This window comes from Lepus europaeus, chromosome 2 (genome assembly GCF_033115175.1).
Source record: "Lepus europaeus isolate LE1 chromosome 2, mLepTim1.pri, whole genome shotgun sequence".
In the NCBI taxonomy this organism is placed as follows: Eukaryota; Metazoa; Chordata; class Mammalia; order Lagomorpha; family Leporidae; genus Lepus; species Lepus europaeus.
In genome coordinates, this window is record NC_084828.1 from 31,713,236 (window position 1) to 31,734,046 (window position 20,811).

The window sequence follows — 20,811 nt, forward strand, 5'->3', positions numbered from 1 at the left end:
GGTTGGGATTTGGCTTCCCATATCAGAATACCTAGATTCAAGTTCTAGCTCTACTTCTGCTTCCAGCATCCTGCTAATACAAACCCCAGGAGGCATCCAGTGATGGTTCAAGTGCATGGGTCCCTGACACCCATGTGGGGAATCTAGGTGGGGTTCTAGGCTCTTGGTTTTGACCTAGCCCAGCCTGGGTTGTTTTGAGCATTTGGAAAGTAAACTAGTAGATGGAACAAGATTCTCTTTCTCTCTCCTTCTCTCTCTCAAATAAACAAATGATTTTAAAGTTATTTTTACTAAAGAAGTTTGATTTCCTAAAGGTTTTGAGAGTTCACCATTTGCTTCATTGAGATATTTTTTTGGGGGATGTGAACTTTGTAGAGAAGGATCTAAAATTCTGTGGACTACCTCACTAAGTAAACTGCTGTTCACTCTTTTCTGGATGAGGAAAATTTGTCATGAATCCCCTACTCAAGCCTTATTCCTAACAGCAATTTTAATGTTCACATAGAATACTTTCTCCCACACTAGCAATTTGCCACAGTCAGTATGTCTGCAGAATTTAAGTAGTTAGCAAAAATTCTTCAAGCTTGCATACAAATATCTGAATTTGCTGATCATTTTCTAAATACAGTTTGCTGTAGGTATGTTGAAAAATACCCATGGGATATTCATAGGAAAAGAGGAAATTCGACATGTTGCCTCCTAGCCAGCAACCGATTTTAAGCTTCTCATCACTACCCAATCAAAAAATACATTTTTCCGCCTGTCCCCCACTTCAATGGCGCTAAGTTTCAATAAGATCTATTTTAGGTTTCTTTACTTCACATCAGGAGAAAGTCTCTGTGTTTCTCAACACTTATAAACCTGCAGGGAAAAAGAGCTGAAAGAAAAGGGGGGGATTGCTTTGGTAATCTTGCAGTGTAATTCAACTTGACAAAAATGAATGTCACAGAATTATATTAAAGTTCAGATAAAAAGAAATGTATCCTGGGGCTGGCACTGTGGTGTAGTGAGCTAAGCCTCTGCCTGCAGTGCTGGCATCCCATTTGGACACCAGTTCTAGTCCTGATTGCTCCTCTTCTGATTCAGCTCTCTGCTGTGGCCTGGGAAAGCAATGGAAGATGGCCCAAGTGCATGGGCCCCTGCACCTGTGTGGGAGACCCAGAAGAAGCTCCTGGCTCCTGGCTTCAGATCAGCTCAGCTCTGGCAGTTACAGCCATTTGGGGAGTGAACCAGCATATGAAAGACTTTTCTCTCTGTTTCTCCCTCTCTCTGTCAAGAAAATTAATAAAATCTTGAAAGAAAGAAAAAGAGAGAAAGAGAGAAAGAAAGGAAGAAAGAAAGAAAAAGAAAGAAAGAAAGAAAGAAAGAAAGAAAGAAAGAAAGAAAGAAAGAAAGAAAGAAAGAAAGAAAGAAAGAAAGAAGGGGGGGAGGAGGAAGAAGAGAGAGAGAGAGAGAGAGAAAGAGGCTGGCGCCATGGCTCACTAGGCTAATCCTCCGCTTGCAGCGCCGGCACACGGGGTTCTAGTCCCAGTTGGGGCATCAGATTCTGTCCCAGTTGCCCCCTTCCAGTCCAGCTCTCTGCTGTGGCCCAGGAAGGCAGTGGAGGATGGCCCAAGTCCTTGGGCCCTGCACCCGCATGGGAGACCAGGAGGGAGCACTTGGCTCCTGGCTTCGGATCAGCACGGTGTGCCGGCTGCAGTGGCCATTAGAGGTGAACCAATGGAAAAGGAAGACCTTTCTCTCTGTCTCTCTCTCTCTCACTGTGCACTCTGCCTGTCAAAAAATTAATTAATTAATTAATTAATTTTAAAAAAAAGAAAAGAAAAAAAGGAGGGAGGGAGGGAAGGAGGAAGAGAGAGAAAAGAAAGAAATGTATCCTATGTTGTCTGGGAAAGTGAGCCAGAAATCTTGAGTCCAGCTAAATAGAAGTCTGAGAATTATCAGAAAATAGCAATTTTTAAAAAATATATATTATGGAAAAACAACACATACACACTGCCACAAACTAGAGCTGACTTGATCCTTGGTAAATATCATATCTCTATCCCTATCTACTGTGTCTGTAGTTCTGCCTACAGCTCTACCTGTATCTGACTTCCTCTTTCCCCACACACTTTCGTTAACTTATGGTTTACTCTTTCTGTGTTTCTTAGGAAAAATAAATGCACAGAAAAAGGTATTAAAAGTGTGAATTGGAGGGGACGTTTTGCATAAGGGTTACTACTCCCACATCCCACATTGGAGTGCCTGGGTCCCAACCCCAGCTTTATGATCCCAACCCGAGACTCTGGTCCCAACCCCAGCGTTCTGCTAGTGCAGACCGTGGAGGGCTGGCTCATAGATTAAGTAACTGAGTCCTTCTACCGACACTTGAGAGATTGGCTTGTGTTCCCTCTTTGTGGCTCTAGCCCTTGCCCGGGCCTTGGGCATTTAGAGTTAACTTAGAGATGGCACTCTCTGTCCGTTTTTCTCTTTGATTTTCAAAGAAGAAAAAAGCATGAGTTTATGTCTGTGCAAAAATCTTTCTCTTGATGATTCCACAGTGATTTCATTTTGTGGTTATAAGTGGATATTTGCATTATTGTCTGTACATTGCTATTATGAATATGATGCATGTGTGACTTTGGTTTTGTTATTTATGGGAGTACATTTTCCTGCAAATTCCTACGAGTAGAATCGCTTCACCCAAGGGTAAGTGTATGGATTCTTTTGTGCGACATTTCCAAATTGCCTTCCATGAGAAGTGTTTTAGTTTGTACTCACACAAGCAAAGTATAAGTGTTTGCTTCTTCACAGTCTTATAAGAGAGGGGGTCGCAGTTGTAGAGTTGTGTAATTTTTGCCAAACTGATAAGAAATTGTACAAAAGTAAATTTAAGTACCTTTTATTATGAGTGAAGTTGAGTACTTCTTGCATACTTAAATGACACTTTGTCAGATTTGAAAAAGTTCACTGTGAATAGTAACAAATTGTTCATGTATTCAGGAAAGTAATTTTGTTAATCAAGAATATTTCAAATATTTTCAGTTCATTTTTATATTTTTCTGATGTTTTCTTTGTCATAGTATCCATTTCCTTTTAGTAGCATTTATCAGTTTTTTTAAAAAAAATTAGTAATAGATATTCAGTCTGATTAAAAGGGCTTTTACTACTTCAACATTACAAAAAACTCCGCCATGTTTTCTGCTGGTAGGCTTCTGCTCTTATTGTTCATTCTTACATTTCAGGTCCATTTGGAGTCCTCTATGAAGTGCGAACCCAATTTATCTTTTCTCCAAATGGTTATCCAGCTGTCTCAAGTTCATTTATGAAGTGTCCTTGTCTTCTCCAGTGATTTGAGGTCATACTTATATTTTCATATATATTTGTACTTATTCCTAGGTTTTCTACTGTATTCCATTCAATGTGTGTGCTAGCATCAAACTTTGTGTAGTAAGGTATTATCTAGAAGGGCATGTTCTTTCCTCTTCTGTTCCACAAATTTCCAGCGATTCCTGAATGTTTACTTTTTCTTTTGTCTTTAAATCAATTTACCTTGATTTAAGAAGACAAACAATTGCCCTTCATATTGGAATTATATTAAATTTATTAGACTGAAGAAAATTGATATTTTTATGATGTGGAATAATCCTATGGAAGAATGAGTACTTCAGGGGCTGGAGCTGTGGCATAGAGGTTAAAACTGCTGCCTGCAGTGTCGGCATCCCATATGGGCGCCGGCTCCAGTCCAGGCTGCTCCACTTCCAATTCAGCTCTCTGCTGTGGCCTGGGAAAGCAGTGGAAGATGGTCCAGGTCTCCTTGGACCCCTGCATCCACGTAGGAGACCCAGAAGAAGCTCCTGGCTCCTGGTTTTGGATCAGTGCAGCTCCGGCAATTGCAGCCATCTGGAGAGTGAACCAGCAGATGGAAGACCTCTCTCTCTCTCTGTGCCTCTGCCTCTCTGTAACTGCGCCTTTCAAATAAATGAATAAAACTTTTTTTTTAAAAAAGGAAGAGTATTTGCTTCCACAAAGTGTTTGTCTTTATCAGGATGATTTCAAGTTTTCATCAAATACGTTGAACCCATTTCTTGTTAAAATTATTCCTGAGTATGGGGAGGAGAAGGGTAGAATTCAAATAAAAATTACCCCTGGAATCTCCCATATGTTTATTGTCTGTGTGTGGAGGTTATTGATTTTTATGTCCCACTGCCAGACCTCAATGTTGCTTACGTTAGTTTTATTTTAGATTGTCTTTGTAATTTTCCCGCAGGTTGAATGTTCTGTTATTTGTTCTATTTGTTTCTATTACTAATAGGCAACTATTTTTAAAAGAAACTGAAAAAGCAAAAAATATGCCTTTTATAAATAGAAGCTTATTTAACATTCTTAGGTAGATTTCGTTTTCAATATGTTATCACATTTCTTCAGCTTTTAAATTTTCTTATAATGGTGGTCTGTTGGAAATGAATACAATTGTTCATAATATCCTTTTATGATCCTTTTAATCTGTATAGGAATTTTTATTGTTTTCCCAGTTTTCATTACTGATACCAGAACTTTGTGCTTTCTCGTTTTTGATTGGTTTAGCTGGCAGTTTATTATTGTATGGATATTTGAAAAGAATCAAGTTTTGATTGTGATGACTTACTCATTATATTTATCTTCCATGTCTTCTCCTTCTGTTTCATTATTTTCTTTATTCTACTTAACTTGCATATCGTTTACTTTTTTTTTTTTTTGCTGAAGATGAAAGCCTAGATCATTTACACCTTTATTCTTCACTAATACAAGGATTAGAACTCCAAATTTACCTCTAATTACTGTTACACATTTCACAAAGTGTGTATGTTTTCATTACCATCCAGTTCAGAATATTTTCCAAATATTTGGACAGACTTTCCTGTTGTAATTTTGTTTTCTTTTAGCATTTAATATATTATTGCATTATTTTCTAGTTTGCATTGTTGGTGAAAAATCAATTATTACTTTTTTTCCACCTTATTTATAATATATCCCCTTTTCTCTGCTGCTTTTAAGATTTTCTATTTCTCATTGTGGTTCAAAAATTGGATTTTGTTATTACAATTTTTCTTGAGTTTATTTTTGGGGAATCCATTGAGTTTCTTGGATGCCTTTATCAGATATTTTAAAAGCTTGCTCAACATTTCTTCACATTTACTTTCTGATCCCTGCATCCTTGATGAGATGCAATTTATTTGGTGAGAGTTTTCATAATATCACTTAGCTTAGTAGAACACTGACTTGTGTATTTCATTCTGCATTGTTTTCCTATTTGCTCAATCTCATTTATTTTTTAAAAGAACTATTAAAGTATAGTATACATACCAAGAAATGCACTTAAGTGTACATCTGAATGAGTCCTTTTTGTCATCTTATCACACTCATAACCAACACTCAAATAAAGAACAAAGCATTACTAGTACTCCACAGGTCCTCAATGTTATCCCTTCTCCATTTATTTTTTCTTTTAACATGTGAAACAAGTATATATTATCATTTACAGGGTGTAATTCAATAAAGTAATATATATAACTATATACCAAGTGATCTGACATCCCCACAACATTTTTATATTCTCTCTCTATATTAACCACCACATGTGAGAGAAAACATGACTTTTTTTCTTTTTGGGTATGGTTTATTAGCATAATGATCTCCAGTTGAATGCATTTTATTGCTAATGTCAGGATTTCATTCTTTTATGATTGAGTAATGTTCTATTGTGTATGTATACCCATTTTCTTTATCCAATCATCTAGGTTGATTCCATATCTTAGATATTGTAAATTGAGCTACTATAAACATGGGGGGGGGCAGGTAACTATCTCATATGCTACTTTTGGAAATAATTATTCCAAGGAGTTGGATGACTTGGTCATATTATAGATCTGTTTTCAATTTTCTGAGTATTCTAAATACTGTCTTCATAATTATTCTACCAGTTCACTTCCTACCAACAGTATATCAGGGTACCTTTTTCTCTTCATCTTCCCAAGCAGTTGCTATTTTTTGATTTTTGTATGATAGTCACTCTAACTAGGATGATGTAATGCCTCATTGTAGTTTGTATTTGATTTCCATGATGTCTAGTGATCCTGAGCATTTTCTCATGTGTCTGTTGGCCATTTTTATTTCCTGCTTTGAAAAATGCTTGTTTATATCCTTTTTCCACTTCTCAATTGAGTTATTTTTGTTGTTATTGAGTTTCTTGCACTCCTTATATATTCTAGGTATTAATACTCTGTATATGCACAATTTTCAAATATTTTCTCCCCTTCTGTTGCTTGGCACTTTACTTTTTTTTAAAAAAAGATTTATTTATTTATTTGAAAGAGTTACACACAGAGACAGAAGGAGAGGCAGAGAGAGGTCTCCCATCTGCTGGTTCACTCCCCAATTGGCCACATGCGTTTTACATGTCTATTTTTGTGCCAGTATCAGGCTGTTTTGACTATAACTGCCCTGTATTATGTCTTAAAGTCTATTATTATGATGCCTTTGTCTTTGTTTTTATTGTTTAATTTTGCTCTGACTATTCAGGGTATTTTAGGATACTTTTTTCTAGATCTCCAAAAAATGTCCTTAGTATTTTGCTTGAGATATGCATTCAATCTGTAAATTTCTTTGGTTACCTTGGATATCTTTTTTTTTTAGAAAACTTTTATTTAATAAATACAAATTTCACAGGTACAACTTTTGGATTACAGCAGTTTTTCCCCCCATAACAACCCTCCCACCTACAAACCATCCCATCTCCCACTCCCTCTCCCATCCCATTCTACATTAAGATTCATTTTTTAATATCTTTATATACAGAAGATCAATTTAGTATATATTAAGTAAAGATTTCAACAGATTGCACCCACACAGAAACACAAAGTATAAAGTACTGTTTGAGTACTAGTTATAGCATTAATTCACATTGTACAACACATTAAGGACAGAGATCCTACATGGGGAGTAAGTGCACAGTGACTCCTGTTGTTGATTTAACAATTGACACTCGTGTTTATGACGTCAGTAATCACCTGAGGCTCTTGTCATGAGCTGCCAAGGCTATGGAAGCCTCTTGAGTTCACAAACTCTGACCTTGTTTAGACAAGGCCATAATCAAAGTGGAAGTCCTCTCCTCCCTTCAGGGAAAGGTACCTCCTTCTTTGATGGCCTGCTCTTTCCACTGGGATCTCACTCACAGAGACCTTTCACGTAGGTCATTTTTTGCCACAGTGTCTTGGCTTTCCATGCCTCAGAAACTCTTGTGGGCTTTTTAGCCAGATACCTTGGATATCTTGATGATATTAATTATTCCAATCCATGAACATGGAAAGTTTTTCCATTCTTTTGTTTTCTATATATTTCATTACTATTTTGTAATTTCCTTTGTAGAGACCTTTCATCCTTTTCTAGATTTTTCTCAAGGTGTTTAATTTTTTTTGGTATTTATTATGAATAGGTATGATTTTATATGTTCTTTCTAGTCAAAACATAGTTGGTGTATAAAAATGCTATCGATTTTCGTATGTTGATTTTGTATCCTGCAACTTTGCCAAATGCTCTTATTACTTCCAATAGCTTGTTTGTGGAGTCTTTTGAACCCGCTATATAAAGGATCATGTCATCTGCAAGTGAGGGTAATTTTACTTCCTCCTTTCCAGTTTGTATCCCTTTTATTTCTTTTTCTTGCCTAATGATTGGACTACAACATCCAGAACTACATTGACTAGCAGTGGTGAAAGTGGGCCTCCTTCTCTGGTTCCAGTTCTTTGTGGAAAGGCTTCAAGCTTTTCCCCATTCTGTACTATGCTTACTGTGAGGAGGTGACGATTTGGCTTCATTGTGCTGATATACGTTCCATCTGTACTCAATTTTTTTAAGCTTTTCATCATGAATAGATGCTGTGTGTTATCATATCCTTTCTCTTGATCTACTGAGATAATAATAAGGGTTTTATCCTTCATTTTCTTGATGCAATGTATCAGTGTTATTGATTTACACATGTGGAACCATCCCTGCATCCATTGGGATAAATTCCAGTTGGTCTAGGCGGATGGTCTTTCTGATGTGTTGTTGGATTCAATTTGCTAGTATTTTGTTAAGAATGTTTTGCATTTATATTCACCAGGGATATTAACCTGTTCTCTGTTTTTGTTGTATCTTTCAGATTTTGAAATTAAGGTAATTCTGGCCTCATAGAATAAGTTTGGAAGATTTCCCTCCCTTTCTATTATTTTGAATAATTTAATAATAGTTGGGATTAGTTGTTCCTTAAAAGTTTGATAGAATTCAAAGGTGAAGCCATCAGTTCTTGGGCTTTTCTTCATTGAGAGGGTCTTTGTTACTGATTAAGTCTCAGTATTAACTATTGATCTATTCAGGTTATCTATTCCTTGTGCCTCAATTTTGGTAAATTGTACATGTTCAGAAATCTATATATTGCTTTCAGATGTTCCAACTTGCTGGCATATTGCTGTTTGTAATAATTTCTAATTTCTCTTTTATTTCTGTATTGTCAGTTGTAATATCTCCTATTTCATTTCTGATTTTGTTAATTTGGATCTTCTCCATATTTTTGGTTAGTTGGGCAAGTGGTTTTTCAATTTTGTTTATTTTTTCAATAAAAGCAGCTCTTCATTTTACTGATCTTTCATATACTTTATTTCTCTTTTGTTTTGTTTCTTTAATTTTTATTATTTCTCTCCTCCTACTAATTTTGTGGTTGGTATGTTCTTGTTTTCCTGGGTCCCTGAGTAGCATTGTTAGGTCATTTATTTGATACATCTCCAATTTGTTGAAGAAGTCACTTATTGCTAAAACTTTTTCCTTAACACTGCTTTTGCTGTATCCCATAGATTTTGAATATTGAATTTCCATGTTTATTTGTTTCAAGGAATTGCTCTTATTTCCCTTTTGATTACTTTATAATCCACTGTTAGTTTAGGAGCATATTGTTCAGTCTCCATGTGTTTATATATTTTCTAGAGTTTTTTTTTTTGTTACTAATTTCTAGCTTCATTCCACTGTAGTCAGAAAAGATACTTGCTATGATTTCAAGCTTTTAAATTTGTTAAGACTTGTTTAATGGCCTAGTATATGGTCTAGCCTAGAGAATGTTCCATACATTGATGAAAAGAATGTGCATTTGGCAGCTCTGGGATGAAGTGTTCTGTGGATATCTATTGGGTCCACAGCGTAGACTAGTTCTGTAGTTTATTGATGCTTGGTTGATCTGTCCAATAATGAAAGTGGGAAATTGAAGTCTCCCATTATTATTGTACTGGTATTTATATCTCCCTTTAGATCCATTAACATTTGTTTTATTAAACAGGGTGCCCTGTCATAGGGTGCATATATTTTTACTAAAGTTACATAGTCTTGTTGAATGGATCCCTTAATCATTAAATAATGATCTTCTTTGTCTCTTTTTTTTTTTAACTTTTATTTAATGAATATAAATTTCCAGTGTACAGCTTATGGATTACAGTGGCTTTCCCCTCCCATAACTTCCCTCCCACCCGCAACCCTCCCCTCTCCCGCTCCCTCTCCCCTTCCATTTGCATCAAGATTCATTTTCAATTCTCTTTATATACAGAAGATCAATTTAGTATAAAGGTTTCAACAGTTTGCACCCACATAGACACACAAAGTGAAACATACTGTTTGAGTACTAGTTATAGCATCAAATCAAAATGTACAGCACATTAAGGACAGAGATCCCACATGAGGAGCAAGTGCACAGTGGCTCCTGTTGTTGACCCAACAAATTGACACTCTAGTTTATGGCACCAGTAACCACCCTAGGCTGTCGTCATGAGTTGCCAAGGCTATGGAAGCCTTCCAAGTTTGCCGACTCTGATCATATTTAGACAAGGTCATAAAAGACAGAGTGAGAATAGTAACCAATGATCCTAAGAGTGGCATTAACCAGGTTTGAACAATTATACAGCATTAAGTGGGGAAGAGGACCATCAGTACACACATGTTGGGAGTACTTTGTCTCTTTTAACTATTTTTGTCTTAAGGCCTATTTTGTCTGATATGAGAATAGCAACTCCTGCTTTTTTTCATTTCCATTTGCATGGAATATATTTTTCCATTCTTTCACTTTCTATCTGTTTGTATCTTTATTGGTGAAATGTTTCTTGTAGGCAGCATATAGATAGGTCTTTTTGAATCTATTCAGCCAGTCTATATTTTTAATTGGAGAATTTAGAACCTTTACATTCAAAGTTATTATTGATAAATAATGCCATTTATTTTTTCCATGAATATTCCATTGTTTGTTTTGAATCTCCTACATTCTGTGCCTTCACATTCTTTCATGATGCTGAATATCTTTCTCTGTTTCTGTATGTAGTACAGTATCATCTGTAAGACTGGCCAGGTGATGACAAATTCTTTCCAGTTTTGCTTTTCTTGGAAGGTCTTTATTTAACCTTCTTTATGAATGAGAGCTTCTGGGTAGGCAGTTTTTTTTCTTTTATGACTTAGACGATACCTCTCCATTCTCTGCTGACCTGTAGGGTGTCTGTTGAGAAATCTGCTGTTAATCTGATGGGAGATCCTTTGAAGTTGATTCAGTGTTTAGTGTTTCTCTTTTGCATATTTTAAGATATTCTTTTCATATTTTACATTTGAAAATTTGACTATAATGTGTCATGGTCAGGATCTTTTTTCATAATGCCTATTTGGGGGATCTATGTGCTTCCTGCATTTGGATGTACAAAACTTTTTCCAAATTTGGGAAATACTCTGCTATTATTCTTTTGGATATGTTTTCTAAGCCATTCTTTTTTTCCACACTTTCAGGAACTCTGAAACAAGCAACTCTGTAGTTGCTTGTTTTATGGTATTCCATAGATTCTGAACACTATTTTTGGTGTTTTTAATCTATTTGTCTGATTGAGATATATCTCAAATGCCTGTCTTCTAGATAAGATGTACTTTCTTCTGCTTCACTACGTCTGTTTTTAAGAGTTCCTACTATATGTATTATTTGACTTATTAAATATTTCATTTTTAATACCTTTGTCTGATTTTTCTTCAATATCTTTCTCTTTGCAGAATGTGTTATCCATGTCATGTATAGATTTCCTTATTTCATGTAACTGTTTCTCTGTGTTCTTGAGTAACTTTTAATCATCCTTTAGAATTACCATTCAGTCATTTCTTCAATCTCCCCTTCTTCACTATTCAATGTTAATGTATTACTATGTTCCTTTGAGGAAATCATATTGTCATCTATGTTCATGTATCTTGTGTTTTTGTGTTGGTTTTTATGCATCTGAGCAATCACTTGTTATCCCTTCTGGGAGATTTTTTTTATATTTTAATTGAAGGATTTGTTCTTTGAAATATGCCTCTCTGGTTTGGTGGAATGCTTGAGGCTTATTCTGGAGTTCCGGGGGTGTTGCTGGGTTGGACCAAGGAACTCTGGCCACCATTTGTGGGTGGGGCAAGAGTTCAGAATGACACCTAAGTTGGTCATGGTATAGCACCTCTGGCCATAGTCAGTTGGAGCTGGCTAGTGTGTTCACAATCCTAGTCCTTCTCTGTGCCAAGGTGAACCAGATGATTTATAGAATGAGCTCACAAAGACTAGGCAGCCCATTCACCTAGGCTTGCATACACACAGAACATGAACCTACTGTTTAGTCTGTCCAGAGTCCATGAAAGTTCTCAGTATTTGCTGTGGGATCATGTGGATGCAAAGGAACCCAGTAAAAACTTGTGTCCCTCTCAGCTATGTAGCCTATGTCCAGAACTCTTTCAGTTTTAGGGTGTAGTGGGTCCTTGCTCCAGCATGTAAGCTGCCCTGTCAATTGTGTTGGGTGCCTACCATTCCTTGAGTCAGGACAGAGATCGACTACAGCTACCTAATCAATTTGAATATGACACTCTGGTTGGGGGAGGGGAGAATGGCATTGTGGTCTCCCTTCATGGACTAAAGTAGTTGTTCAGCCCCCTGACCCATTCCCAAGGCTGGAATTAAAGTGAAGACCATGAAACTCGTCCTCAGTCAAAACCACCAGATGGAGCTTCCTGGTCGATGGCCATTCTTATATACTCAAGAATAGTTAGTGGCTTGTGGCTGGTAGCCCTGTCTCAGTCCTCCCACCTCACTGTTCCATAGAGTCTGTTCTGTCTATTCTCCATTAAAAAGTGTCTCTCAATCAACCCTTTGAGAATGTGGTCCTGCTTTTGTTTTACAGGTGTTGTTCTGTGTCCAAGGTCAGTGCAGTTTCTCCCTGTTCAGCCATCTTGGACCTCCCAACCTGCTCAGTTTCATTTCTATTGCCATAGAATCAAGTTCCCTACTGTTTTCTTTTGCAGTATATACTCTGTTTTGAAGCCTATCTAGCAATGTTTTCATTCAAACATTTTCAAAGATAGAATGTATATACATTTTACAAACATGTGATTATCTTTTCTCTATTTTCTTTGAATCTTTAATCATATGTATGTGTGTGTGTATGTGCGTGTGCGCATATGACCTATTGTAATCACAACAGGCAATTTGTTTGCAGGTTAGTTTGGGGTTGTGAAGCTTTTAAAAATGCTTTATTTTGTTTATATCTAGAGAGGTGTTCACTGAAGGGTTTGTTTAGTTCTGTTTCGAATCCACAAGCTTCTGGGATCTCTACTGGATGTCCAGCAGATTCAATGAGTCACTCAATGGTTGGAACTTGAATGTCTTCAAGTCTTCCAACCCATCAGCTTTAGTAGTTAGTCAGTTTATCATTAACCAATACCTTTTCTTTCTCTAGCAGTTGTTTGTTGTTATTTTAGTCTCACTCAATACATCTGGCACCATAGACTTACCAAGGACTCATGGGAGTCATTTACGGAATTCTGTAAATCTTTCTGTGACTAGTTCCCTTCTTTCCACTCAGGTCCACACATTCTGCCGGTATAGTATCTCCAGATCCTGACCTCTACTTTTCACTTCAGGGAGACCACTCTGTTCTGCAGTGTTTCCCTTCCCTCTCCCACAGTCTGGAAAATACCTATGAACAGAGAATGGTGGAAAGTAAAGATCTCATTTGTTTCACCAGTGCATCCTGGAGCAGAAGTTTGCTACATAACAATTTACTCTTCAAAGAAATATACGCTACCCATTAAAAAGCAATCTCATGGGTCATCAATAGATCTATCACTCCATTCCCATATGATTTGAATTTCCTTTTCCAATTATCCAATAAATGACACTCGGATTATTCTTGATCACCTCCCATGATAACACAGCCACTATCTCCAAGATATGCTTACTTCTCAAGCTGGTAGGAAAGTCTTCTTTGTTGTGATCTAAACGCTGTCTCTCTGTAACTTACACATCATCTTTGTTTTGCCTCTTGAGTACTTTCTTAGTAAAGTCTCCCTACATCATGTTCTCATAGAGCCTGCTCTTCTCTGGACTAAGCATACACATTTTCTTAGACTTATTCCAAAAGATTGAACAACTAAAGAGAAAAACAACTGCTTTATTCTCCTCCCTGCCCTTAAGTATTTGCCCCAAACACTTTTGAAATCTCAGGGGTAAATCCCCTTGAAGCCAAGCTGCACTCTTAGTTTGAATCAGACATGCTTAATTTGATCAAAGGATCTCTCAGCTATTGCATAGTCTATGGAGTTAGCATCTTTTAGAATCTTTTAGGACTACATTAAAAGAGCCTTTCCCTAGCTTTATGACCCAGAAAACATCACTCCTAAACATGGCTTTAAATGGAATTGAAGAACATACAGATAATTACTTCATTTATTGGGAATTGGGATCTAGAAGAGAGGGAGAAATCCATCTCCTAATTGATAACTTTAAGATGAGATCAGACACAATATATCAGGCCTGAAATAGTTAAAACAACTGAAGATTAAGGGCACTTTATGGTTCTAATAGTATTTTTTGTTCAACTTTATCTTAAAATTGAGCTTTCAGTTCTTTGTTTCTATTCTAAAATTAGGATTAATCTTACTTTATAAATATTTTATACTGAAGTTTTTAAAAAGTACTGAAAAACATATGTGTCTTCCTTTTTAATAAGGATATGGTTGGTGATGGGTTGGAGGGCAGTGGGCATGATGGCCCAAATGTGACCATTTGGTTGAATTGGTCTCTAATTCATTTCTTTAGATTATGCTTTATTTCTTTGCATCTCCAGGTCTGTAATAATCTTTATAACAACATTGAGGAACATTGTGAAACATAGTTCTCACTCATTCTGAAAATGCAGGTGCTAAATTTACATTTTGAAACAGTGATTTCCTTCCATATACTTTATCTAATTTAACTTTTAAAAAGTGATTTCTCGGCTGGCGCCGCGGCTCACTAGGCTAATCCTCCGCCTTGCGGTGCCGGCACACCGGGTTCTAGTCCCGGTCGGGGCACCGATCCTGTCCCAGTTGCCCCTCTTCCAGGCCAGCTCTCTGCTGTGGCCTGGGAGTGCAGTGGAGGATGGCCCAAGTGCTTGGGCCCTGCACCCCATGGGAGACCAGGAGAAGCACCTGGCTCCTGCCATCGGATCAGCGCGGTGCACCGGCCGCAGCGCGCCTACTGCGGCAGCCATTGGAGGGTGAACCAATGGCAAAAAGGAAGACCTTTCTCTCTGTCTCTCTCTCACTGTCCACTCTGTCCAAAAAAAAAAAAAAAAAAAAAAAGTGATTTCTCAAGAGCTAAAGTCTAGAAAACCTTGATAAGATACTTTACCTCGGGCATTTTTTTAATCACATAGAGTTTTCAGTTCCATCAACGTGTCCTCTTATTAACATGTAGCATCTCATATGCATGATGGGTTCTGCAACTGATGAGTAGCTATAATCATGGTTGCTGTCTAACACAAAATGGTTGAAGGGTGAAACTTGCTTTCTCTTCCCAAGCTCTTTATTTCCCCAATTATATTTATCTCCTAAGCTCTCTGCTACTTTATATAATGATGAGGCTGTAGGATGGAGTCTAATCCTGGATCAGATACTTGGCTGTTCAGTTTTACTACCTGTGGAGGAGAAATGTTTTCTAGTGACTTATGATAAAAATGAGGAAAGATGGGTATATTTGAAGTGTCTGATTTGGAGTAACCTGTTACTTTTCTCTTGTTACCCCAAGACGTGGCTGTAAAAAGAAAAGGAACTGATCAGAACATATGCCTGTGGTTTTGCCCCAAAAAGAGGAATTGATAGATACTGTAGGCTTTTCCAGCCTATAGTATGAACAGCAAGAAATATCTGCAACTTCTATAATTTAGTCTCTGTCTTATTTTGTAATACTTGCTGACTGTAGGTAACTACCAACCCATAGGCATTATTCATTACCAAGTAAGGTTTTCTTTCTAAATTTAGAGTTATCTAACTTTATCTAATTTTCATTAACTTCTCTTGCTCTCCTCTACTTACAACCTCCTTTTATTTCAGTTCACCAAAACGACATTGTCCTCCTTCTGTGGGCCAAGCTTAACACACTAGAGTTTTAAAATGTAAAAAAAAAAAAAAAAAAATCATCAATTTTCCTGCCCCAAGGAGTGCATAGATAATTGAAAGAGAGTTCATTAAGTCTTAAGACCAAGATATGATCCGAACCAAAGATTTGGTAGGTCACTAAGAACTTCCTGAAAAATGTACCATATGAATTGAATTTTAACAGATGAACCACTAGTGAGACCACATGGGGAAAGAGGAGATGAAGGAATTTGGAATGACAGAAAAAGGAGGCATCTATTTCCATGATGTGGAAATCTGTAGTCATGTGATGGCCTCAGGTAATGACCACGTGCTTCAGTATGATGGGACATTGACCATTTGTATTTATAGTCCCTATTTTAACAATTAGTATCAACCAGATACCCAAATCAGAAGATGTTCTGCAAATGCCTTAGAAATACAACCTCAGAAATGCCTTTCTTTTTTTAATTTTTAAAATTTTTTAAAAAAAATTTTATAGAGAGCTTTTATTTAATAAATATAAATTTCATAGGCACAACTTTTGGATTATAGCAGTTCTTCCTCCCAATAACCACCCTCCTACCCCCAAGCCATCCCACCTCTTACTCCCTCTCCCATCCCATTCTTCATTAAGCTTCATTTTTATTATCTTTATATACAGAAGATCAACTCTAAACTAAGTAAAGACTTCAACAGTTTGCACCCACATGGACACACAAAGTATAAAGTACTATTTGAAGACAAGTTTTACCATTAATTCTCATAGTACAACTCATTATGGACAGAGGTCCTACCTGGGGAGCAAGAGCACAGTGACTCCTGTTGTTGATTTAGCAATTGACACTCTTGTTTGTGATGTCAGTGATCACCCAAGGCTCCTGTCATGAGCTGCCAAGGCTAGGGAAGCCTCTTGAGTTCACAAACTCCGACCTTTGGACAAGGCCATAATCAAAGTTCTCCCCTCCCTTCAGAGAAAGGTACCTCCTTCTGTGATGGTCTCTTCTTTCCACCAGGATCTCACTCACAGAGACCTTTCATGTAGGTCATTTTTTGCCAGAGTGTCTTGGCTTTCCATGCCTGAAATTCTCTCATGAGCTTTTTAGCCAGATCTGAATGCCATAAGGGCTGATTCTGAGGCCAGGGTGATATTTACATGTTTAGGGCATTTGTCATTCTATGAGTCTGCTGTGTGGCCTGCTTCCCATGTTGGATCATTCTCTCCTTTTTAATTCTATTATTATTAGTAGACACTTGGTCTTATTTATGTGATCCCTTTGAAATTTAATCCTATCTTTATGATCAGCTATGAACTTAAACTGATCACTCTAACTAGTAAAATGGCATTGGTACCTGCCAACTTAATGGGATTTGGAGTCCCATGGAAATGCCTTTCAAATATACCTTATTCTCTCTATCCTCACTATTGCTACATTAGATTTTCTCTGGATTATTACAGAAGCCTTCCATCTGTCCTACAAGCTTTCATGATGTCCTCTTTCCATTCCCACCCTTACAGGAAGCACAGGAAATATTCCTGGCTGTAAAAAATATCAGGCACTTTGTGTTGACCACAGTTATATTTCAAAATCTTTCTCTTGTCGTATAAGACTATCCAACTGGGCCCAGCTCACCTTATCAAGATATATTCTAATGTATCTAACATTTAAATAATTTTGTCAAAACCATGAGGGAGTAACCCAGGCAAGATTTAATCCAGATCTTCCTGAGCCTAAAGTCTGTGTCCTTATCCCTGACTATCCACATCACATCTCTGATTTTAAAATATGCAGGCCCTGTGTTGTGGCACAGTGGTTAAAGAGCCACTTGCAAAGCAAGAATTCCGTATCAGAGTGCCAGTTTGAATCCTGATTGATCTGCTTCTGATCCAATTTCCTGAAAATGTGCCTAAGAAGGCAGTGAAAGTGCCCAAGTTCTTAGTCGTGTGCTTTTCATGTAGGAGACCAGGGTGGACTTTCTGGCTCCTGGCTTCTGCCTGGCCCAAATCTGTCATTTGCTACCATTTGGAGAGTGAACTAGTAGATAGAATATCTTCCTTCTTTATTCTCTGACATTTTGCCTTTTTAAAGAAAAGAATCATCTAAAATATGCAGCCAGATTTAGGTTATTTGACAGTATAAATAGAATCCATTTTAGTGATTCTTGTTTTGCTGATGTCCAGAAGTCAAATGTCAATTAAGTAGGTATTCCTAAAGCGTTTCATATTAGATGAAATAAATAGAATTGGGAGAGATTCCAGGATGGCTGAATAGGGAAAAGACATGTTGATTTTTGACCAGGGGAAGATAACAGAAAGGAAACAGAGGATGTGCTTTCCCAGGGGAGAGTTGGAGAGAAGCTTGTAGTGGAAAATCTACAGAAAGAAGAGAGATGCTGTGAAGCAGTGTGGACAGTACAAACACACAGCAACCAGTGGGGACACCACCTGTGACTCCTGCAGCTGGTGGCTGGAGGAGACGCCAGCTTCTGAGAGCCAGATGAGAGCAGACTGTGGCAGCCTGTGTCACTGGTGAAATTGCCTGAGGGAGAACTTTGGGGATCACACTGACTTGGAGTCTGGCCTGGAGCCTTAGCCAGGGGCAGGGTACCCACCTAACCCCAAGAAGGAAAAGTACATTTCTTTCTCCCCATTCCCTCTAGAAGGGCACCCAGCGACCTGCAAGGAGAAGCCCCATCTTAACTCCAGCAGAGGCTGCAGGCTCTCACACATACACCTCCAAGGGATTTTATCAAAGGACAAATTTGGGTTCCCCACTGACTTTGAACTTGGCCTGGAGGGTTGGTAGGGAGCTGGGCACCCACTTAGGACTATGAGGTGCAGCCTTCCCCCCACAGACTCTGAGGCTCAAACTGCCAAGGTGTAGCACCCACAGCCAGTTGGCTCTAGGAAGGCCTTTTCTCTGCACTGATAGTGCAGATTTATGGGGCTAGGAGTGGAGCCACTGCACCCTATGACTTTTGGGCTCTTGCATAAGACTGTAGGAATTCTGTGGCTTCATGATAGGGCGTGGTATGTAGCTGGGCTTCTGGGCAATCATGGTATCTGGCTTCAGAGGCTCAGAGATCCCTGATTGCTTTTCATGGGTCATTGAAGGGGGTTCCATGCTCACACTGAGGATGGCAGAGACCCTTTGTGTGGTTCATGTGCCTCTGTGGGTGGAATTTGTAGCCATCCTGGGATAACTCTGGGCTTTGGTCACCTTGGATGAGAGGAGGTGATGCTGTAGTTACACCAACAGGCATAATTATACGTCCCTCTACTGACAATAGAAGAAATCTATCTAAATATCCCAATAACCAAGACAGAGCTTGAATCAGTAATAAAGACCCTCCCAATAAATAAAATATAAGGACCACCTGCTTCACTGCTGAATTCTGCCAAACTTTTAAAGAACTAAATCTAATTTTCTCAAGCTATTCAAAATAATAGAAAGGGAGGGAATCCTCTCAAACTCCTTCTATGAGGCCAGCATAACCTTAATTCCTAAAACAAAAAAAGAAACAACAAAGAAAGAAAACTTTAGCCCAATATCACTGATAAACATAGATTGAAAAATCCTCAATAAAATACTAGCTATTTGAGTCCAGCAATACATCAGAAAGATGGGATGCAGGGAAGTTTCAACATATGTAAATCAGTAAGTGTGATATATCACATTAACAAATTGAAGAATAAAAAACATATGATTATCTCAGTAGATGCAGAGAAAGCATTTGATAAAACACAATACCTTTTATGATAAAAAACCTTAAGCAAATTTGGTATAGAAGGAAAATTCCTCAGCAAAATAAGGCAATACATGTCAAGCCCATAGCCAGCGTAATATTGAATGGGGAAACCTTGGTAGCATTTCCACTAAAATCCAGAACCAGAAAAGGATGCCCACTTTCCCCATTACTATTCAATACAGTTCTGGAAGGTTTAGGCAAAGCCATAAGGCAAAATAAAGAAATCAAATTGATACAAATTGGAAAAGTTCAAGTCAAACTTCTGTTTGCAGTTAACATGATTCTATGTATAGGGGAATCAAAATAATCCACTAAGAGACTGTTGGAACTCATGAGAGTTGGGTAAAGTTGCAGGATATAAAATCAACACACAAAAATCAATAGATTTTGTATATACAAACAATTCCATGGCTGAAAAGGAACTCATAAAACCAGTATTATTCACGATAGCTACACAATATTGTATGTCTTTGAATAAATTTAACCAAGGAGATGAAAGATCTCTACAATCAAAGTCACAAAACATTAAAAAAAAGAAATAGAAGGCACTAAAAAATGGAAAAATCTTCACATTTGTGGATTAGAAGAATCAATATCATCAAAATGTCCATACTACTGAAAGCAATTTACAGATTCAATGAACTCCCAATCAAAATACCAAAGATGTTCTTCTCAGATCTAGAAAAAAAGTGCTAAAATAGATATGGAAACACAAGAGAGCCTGAATAACTAAAGCAATCTTAAACAACAAAAACAAACCTAGAGGTATCACAATAAAGGACCTCAATAATACTATAAGGCAGCTAAAATCAAAACAGCCTGGTACTGGCACAAATATAAACGTGTAGACCAATAGAACAGAATAGAAACATCAGAAATTTATCCATGCATCTGCAATCAATTAATATTTGGTAAACAACTGAAATCAATCCATGGAGAAATGACAGTCTCTTCAACAAATGGTGCTGGTAAAATTGGATATTCACATGCAGACATAGGAACAAGACCCCTACCTTATACCTTATACCTTATACCTTATACCTTATACCTTATACCTTATACCTTATACCTTATACAAACATCAACTCAATGGATCAAGGACCTGAATCTATGCCTGATGCCATCAAATTTCTAGAGGAGAACACTGAGGAAAGTACAAGAAATGGCATAGGTAAAGACTTCTTGGAAAAGACCCTATAAGCACAAATAATCAAAACAAAAATAGACAAATGGGATTACAACAAGCTGAGAATCTTCTACACTACAAAAGAAACACTCAGCCAAGCAAAGGGGCAACCAACAGAGTGGGAGAAAATATTTCCAAACTATGTGTCTGATAAAGGATTCATATGCAGAATCTTTAAAGAGCTCGAGAAACTCAACAACAACAAAACAAATAATCCAAAAAGAAATGGAAAAAGGACTTGGACAGGCATTTTTCAAAAGAGGAAATTCAAAAGGCCAACACACACACATGAAAAAATCCTCAAGGTCACTAGCCATCAGGTAAATGTAAATCAAAACCACAAGGAGGTTTCACTTCACCCAGTTAGAATAGTTCTCATACAGAAATCAACAAACAATAAATGTTGATGAGGATGTTTGGAAGAAGGTACCCTAATGCACTGTTAGTGA